Source organism: Pomacea canaliculata, linkage group LG6 (genome assembly GCF_003073045.1).
Source record: "Pomacea canaliculata isolate SZHN2017 linkage group LG6, ASM307304v1, whole genome shotgun sequence".
In the NCBI taxonomy this organism is placed as follows: domain Eukaryota; kingdom Metazoa; phylum Mollusca; class Gastropoda; order Architaenioglossa; family Ampullariidae; genus Pomacea; species Pomacea canaliculata.
Window position 1 is genome coordinate 12,145,517 of NC_037595.1, and position 6,746 is coordinate 12,152,262.

The 6,746-nt window shown below is 35.0% G+C and overlaps 1 protein-coding gene across 4 annotated transcripts in view; it reads right to left on the reverse strand.

Annotated features, from left to right (window-relative positions):
* LOC112565853 overlaps nt 1-6,394 on the reverse strand; it is a 34,831-nt gene extending 28,437 nt beyond the window's left edge. For 3 of the 4 annotated variants that reach the window (XM_025241690.1, XM_025241691.1, XM_025241688.1), the window contains exon 1: nt 6,245-6,394. The gene's annotated coding sequence lies outside the window, so the exon portion shown is untranslated. Of the gene's footprint in view, nt 1-6,166 lie in introns of all 4 variants that reach the window. The other variant, XM_025241689.1, reaches the window with a different exon arrangement.
* Between the last annotated feature and the right edge of the window lie 352 nt (nt 6,395-6,746).

Below are 6,746 nucleotides of genomic sequence, written 5' to 3' on the forward strand. Positions count from 1 at the left end.
GCTGGTGGGCCTTGCTATATTTTATCCACTAACATTTCAGGTCAGATTGTAAACGTGTCGCAGTACATGCCCTACATGTCACTGGAAGATGTGTATATTACTGGTATCTTGTCAAAGGCATTGGGTGTACCCAAATACTACCTGCCACAGCTGCACAATTTCCCAGAGGAAAAACATCTTGTGATTTTGTAACTGAAGAAAATGAAGAAAAAGGACTGTTAAGCACAACAGATCTATCCATTGATCAACTAAGAGAGTTGTGGCAAACTATCACAAGAGGAACTTGTTAATATCTTAAAATATTGTCCCGTCCCTTTGCACCAGTGGACAAAATGTGTGAATTCATAAGTGATTAAAGAATAATTAAAAATGACATGAACACACCCAGGCATGTGTGTGTGTCACCAGAAGAAGCATGTGACTGCGACTGAAATTCCATGAAGTTATTGGGTTTTTTTTAAAATTGTGAGAATTATTTTTTCAGAACCCATAACTGGATTTCAAGCTGACTTTTTCAACTATGAGACTGGCAACCTATGCTAATTGTTCACAAAATCTAGAGTTGCCTGTCATCAGGAACCAGTGAGATCAATTGGTTCGAGTCAAATGTGAGTCACTATGATGTGTTAGATCTAAACTTTTCACAAATCTTGGAAAAACTGGAAACTGATGTGTATTCATATGTTAGCAAGAAACTTTATGTTTTGTACACAACGGTGAGCCCAGTTACCTGACCATTCCATGGAAATCTAGACATACGTCAGAACAAAGATATTGGCCATTATTTTTTTGATTGGATTCTTTGCATGAGCTGCTTAATTTTGCTTTTCAAAATAGTGTCTTTTTTCAAATAGAAATAATGAACATTGATGTGAAAAAATAGTTTATAAACATATCCAGCATTTTTGTGCTAGACTTAGGCCTGTTAAAAATATGTGTCTTTCTAGGAGAAAATAAAAGTAGTTTTCCTTGCCAACAGTTAAAGGGTTGGCACACCTGTGCAAATGAAAAAAACATTTTATTGTATCTAGATATGATTGGAAGGCCTTGGGACAGGTAAACTGTGATTAAATATCGGTATCTCACTATGGTCAACGTGGTTCTCAGTACCATGATACATTTTGGAAAGGGTGTACTACACAGCGTGAAGAGTGAACAAATATTCACAAACTGTGCATGCAAGAAATTTTTTAAAGAGTTTTGGAGTGTATATCAGGGATGCCCAACCTACAGCCCGTGTAGTGCCTCATCCGGCCAGCTCATTATAACCAGATGCAACATAATTTCATTTTAAACATCACGATTCTGGCAAAACCGCTATGTTCTGGCCACCGAGATTTTATATCATGTTCAGTCCGACCCTCGAGCGAGAAAAGGTTGGGTATCACTGGTGTATATGTTTGTATTCTTACAGATATTTGGTTTCTCAGTTAAAGGGGTATTATATGAAGCTCATTTGCTGGTGGTGAAGGGAGATAATTTCCTTGGGATCCAAAGGACATCAAGACTAGCATACTACTTATTGGCCCAGACAGAATAGGCAACAGTTTCTCACAGATGGTGCAAGCACACAAGGAGGGCTACAAAATAGTTGCTATGGATGGCCTAGAAAATAACTATGGAATAATATGACAATTATGTGAATTTATATGTTTGAAATAGCTGTTGAATAACTTGTATGTTGTTTAAGGGGAGTTAGCTAATGCAATTGCTCATTTTCAGGGTATTCTTTCATGGGAAAGTAATCCCAAGAATATTAAAAAGTAAAACAGAATTGCCCACATGTGCATGTCAAAATTCCTTCAGCACAAGAAATACAAAAGGGTTTAAGAATTGGAGCTGATTATTTACAACATAGGTGTGGAAGCAGAATTTGGTTAATGTTTATATCTTGCTCGATGCCTACCAAATATTATTTTCCCCTCTGGCTGGATCCAACTGTGTGAAACATTATGGTTTGTTAGCATTAAAGATGTGGGGAAGGATCTCCTGATATGACAGCTGACCTAGTTCGTTTTTTTTTCCAAGACTAGGCCAGAGCATTTTATAGACTACTGCCTAGCAGGGCAACATAATTGCAGCAGCCACTGCTTCAATTATTGATAAGCCATACCATCTGTTTTACTCCTTTCAATAAAATGAGAAGAAGTGAACAAAATATATTCAATGTTCGAATTAGTTTTGGCACTAGTTTAGAAGATACTGAGTACATTGACTGTGCGTATAATGCTTTTACAGCCACTGAATATTAATAAAACATGGCGTAAAAGTTTTTGGAATTTCTGAACTTAAAATCATAATTTTTGTTTTCCCTACCATTTATTTTTGTGTGTTTTTTTAAATTTATGAATTTCATGAAGATCTATAAGATTAAAAATCTCAAAGTTGTTTCAGTAAAGTGTAATATCTCTATTTTTCTCCGTCCCAGAACATTTTGTCCAAGAACCACATGGCCTTAAATATTTATTGTATATTGAATTTCATTTTTTTTTATCAGTAACTCTGTGTAGATGTGCTATTTAAGTGTAACATCTATCTCTAAAAGTGTATTAATATATCGATGAATCAATGAAAATTGTTCGTTTGTTTTAAAGATGGTGAAGTGTCATCAAAGCATTCATTTTGTTTCAAAGACTCATTCTGTAATGAAATTTGTGCCTTGCTTGTGCAGAGACTTTAAAAGATATTTCAGCTTTCCCTGGTTTAGGAGTTTGATGATAAGGAGTTTATCCTGGACATGTTTCTAGCAGTGAAATCTGTACCGAAGCAGTGGTCATTGTGTGTAATTTTAACTTCTTAATTGACTTGGATCAGAAACTAGTCTGTCAGAAATTTTTTTTTTTTACTTATTTTTTTTTCTTTTTTTTTATACTTCTAAAGGACATAAGGAAAACATAAATAACTTCATGCAAAGTAACCCTGCTATGAACGGTGCTAAGATTAAGTGAATCATGTAGTAGCAACTAACAGTGCAAAAATGCTGTGTGGATATTGCATGAATTATAAAACAGTTTTATAGTCAACCAGAATGAATAACAATTAGCATCTTGCCTGCTACATAAATGTCTTACCACCTCTAAGATTGTGTGATTCACTTCTTAAAAAATCTGTTCGTGAGACCAGTAGCACATTTTTCATTTAAAACAACTGTTAATATTGTAATCAGACTTGGAAATAGCATATCAGCTTCATGGTATCTGAATTCCACTACCCAAAGTAAATTTTGAAGCATATTAGCAAGAGTGTTAAAGTGGCCAAGGCATAGTTTTTGTTTAAGGAGCTTTTTGTACCTGCATGTACTAAAGGGTTTAATAACAGAGGTCTTAAAGAAATATGTTAATGCTAGGGTCTTTAAAACAGGTTAATCTGTCTTCTGACATGAACAACTTAAGAACTGAATAGTGAGATTTCTTAACTTCCTGTGAAAAGTGATATAAACTACTGCTTCATTCTAATATAAATGGGGATATAAATTTCTGCTTTTAAATGTCATGCAGTATTTCAAAATTTCACACTTCTTGGGCCTCATTTCTTTGACATCTGGAAAATCTTCACAGATGTTTTGAGGGTCAACCATATTGCTCCAGTTCTCAAACTATGCGGGTCTACGAATTTTGTGTCCAATGAGACTGTCGGATATATTTTGTTTTTTCTTATAAACAGGAAAAAATGTGCCTATTTGATGTGGTATCTTACATTCTTAAGATCACATTGAACAAAATACATAAAGAAACTGCTATTTTCAATGAAAACTATCCTTTTCAAAAATCTAATGTTTCATATTTTTATTGCACTCGTGCGTCCATGAATGTTGTGAAAAACATGTTTAAACCTTTTGTTGTGTTTTCCTTTCATCCTTTCTTCTGATCTTTGTGTAAAATTGTAATTGTTCCAAAGCCTTACAATTTGAAGTGATCACTGCTGTGAGCCAAACAAAGCAACAAAGAAATGGGAAGATACTTCTAGCAGCACAATTTTGTGTGTATTATAATTTGGAAAATAACATTTTATTGAAATAAATCAATATTGTTGCATCTAATAAGAATTTTAGCAACAACTGAATAACCATATGGAGTTCTGTGTGCAGGGTGCATGTCTCACATGTTTCATGCACTTAAAACACCACAGCATGTTATGCTCAATTCAGACATTTTAAATCAGGCATGCATGTGGACTGCGGGCTGGATGCGGCCCTTTGCAAGTACACCTGTGGCCCCATACAAAGAACACTATGGACACGTGGCCCTCATGACAACACAAATGTGATCATTGCGGCCTTAAGGGAATCCTCGTTTTGACAGGCGTGTTTTAAATAGTGTGATAATAGTTTAATAATTTTCAGACTTGGTAAAGACATAATGGTGAATAAATATATTTTCATTTTAATTAATTTCATGTGCTGTACAAGTTATAAATATCTTCATCACACCCACATTTGGTGTTGGAAATTTTGGATATGATTGTTCATATGCTTTTTTTTTATTGTTGTTGTTGCCAGACTGTGATAAGTCCAACAGATGGCTGCGAATCAGGGTCAGAATGAGGTTTAAGTTTTGTCAGCTATACTTCATGCAATTGTAATAGCTCCTTGAAATCTTTATATGCAATACTAACGATCAGTCGAAGTTTATCAAGAATTGTAGTAATTTGCTACTCAAAATGTTTAATATATATTTAAATATATATATAACTGTGCACATATATGTTTGTGTGGATGCATACATGTGTTTGTATTTATGTAACCATGACTAATAGCATATAATTTCTGTTGATTGGCTTTATTATGAAAGCAAATAAAGTTTGTACTTATTAAATTTGTTTTGTTTTTTTAAAACATATGCTTGATTGATAGTTACACTCAATAAAAAAAAAATCAGTCTGAACCTATGCTACTAATTGGGGCATACATACATTCAAATTCATGTGCTATGTACAGTTTTCAGGATTAGCTGCTTTGCAGTGATATAACCTTAGTAAAACACTTATTCCCCACTGCAACCTCCCCATCTTCTTTGGCATTAACTCCAACCATTACTTGGTCTCAAAATTTTCTGTTAAAACATTTAATCCCAAGTGATACACAGGTTTAAAGAAGTTACTATTGATATGCACATGTACTAATAATAGCAGTAGAATGCATATTAGGCTGATTCAAGATGACCAATTTCCCATGTACCTGCATGCATTAAAGGGTTTTGCCAATTATCTAAACAAAAGTATTTTATGCTATAAAATTTTAGCCCATTCAGTTGACTACAAAATGATAATAAGTCTAAGCTGAACTGTTACATGCAGTCTTATATTCATTTAATGGCTTCAGCACTGAGCTTTGAAACAGTAACTTGAATTCATTGCAAAGTGATAATGTTTAATAAAAAATTCATCCACTCTATGCTGATACATAATATAATGCAGTATAAATAAATCACCAGTCTCCTTTCTGTCATGGGGTGAGAATTGAATGGTGCTCTAAATCAGCAAGAAAAAGGGATTTTTTTTCTCATCAGGAGGCTATAACAAACAAGTGCTTTAGTAGTTAAGGTTGGCCTTGAGTTTTGTAAGGCATTTAATGTGTTTTTGAATTTGAATATGAAACTACTTTCAGAAATATAAAAAAAAATAAAGCCTTAAGGAACTTTTCTTCTAAACTTAGGTTTTACCAGTGTAACCCATGCTAATAAGCTAAGACACTGGTAATTTCACTATATTTTATATGTACTTTGACTCCACTGAAGTCTAAAAAATATCATGGACGTATAGGCAAGCTATTCTGAAAGCTGAAATTTTTTAGGCTTTATGACTGCGTGAGTATGCATATATAACATACTTTCATGGCTCTCATAGGTACTTTTTATACATCTTTCTTTTATACAGATAATTATTTGAAATATGTTGTAAGCTCTAGCTCTAGCTCTCTCTCGCACGCACACACACACACATGAAGATAGTCGATGTATGTAGGCTAGCTGAACTAGGCTTTATCTGTGCTTTGCCTAGAAAAGAAGCTTTTAAAAAGCAAGGCCAAGTTAAGCCAGTGGTTACGACCGCTGCAACTCTTGTTTATCAACGAAGCGAGCGAGCAAGGTCTAACTTAGCCCCCACTAAATTTAGGACTACAGCCAAACTAGCTAGCGATAATTAATAAAATACGTTCTAGATAACACACCAAAATGCCGCAGGAAAACTTGATTAATGTCAGACAGCCGACGCTACTGCCGCGAACACAATACAGTGCAGCACGTACCTGCTTTCTAATCTTGTCGGTGGAAATGGTTGATAGGCACGCTTTCTTTTGCGCTTGCGCATGAGTGGTAGCTGTGTAATAATGAGCACTGTGATTGGTTAAAATAACACGAACGACAACTCTGATGGTGGGCATTAGCGACCGCTCGCGAGGAAAATGTCGTCTGCTTAAGGTATTACGATCCTTGCACGGGATCTTTCCTACCGTACAACGGTACAAGCGCAGTACTTAAACAGAGACCAGCCAATTACGTACACCATCTCGCTGATACTCCTCCCTTTGTTTTCAAGACACACACATTTCTAGATACTATCGCCTTTTACTATATGTATCTCGCTGTCGTCGTTGGCTCATTAAACCACTTCTTAAACCATTAATTTTCTAGATTAAAACACTGTATAGGTATATATCAACAAGTCCGAGATGAAAATGCGCCAGCATCTCATGACTCGCAAAAAATCTGAATCACGCACAGTGATAAACTGAATTCAAATTCTTCCAT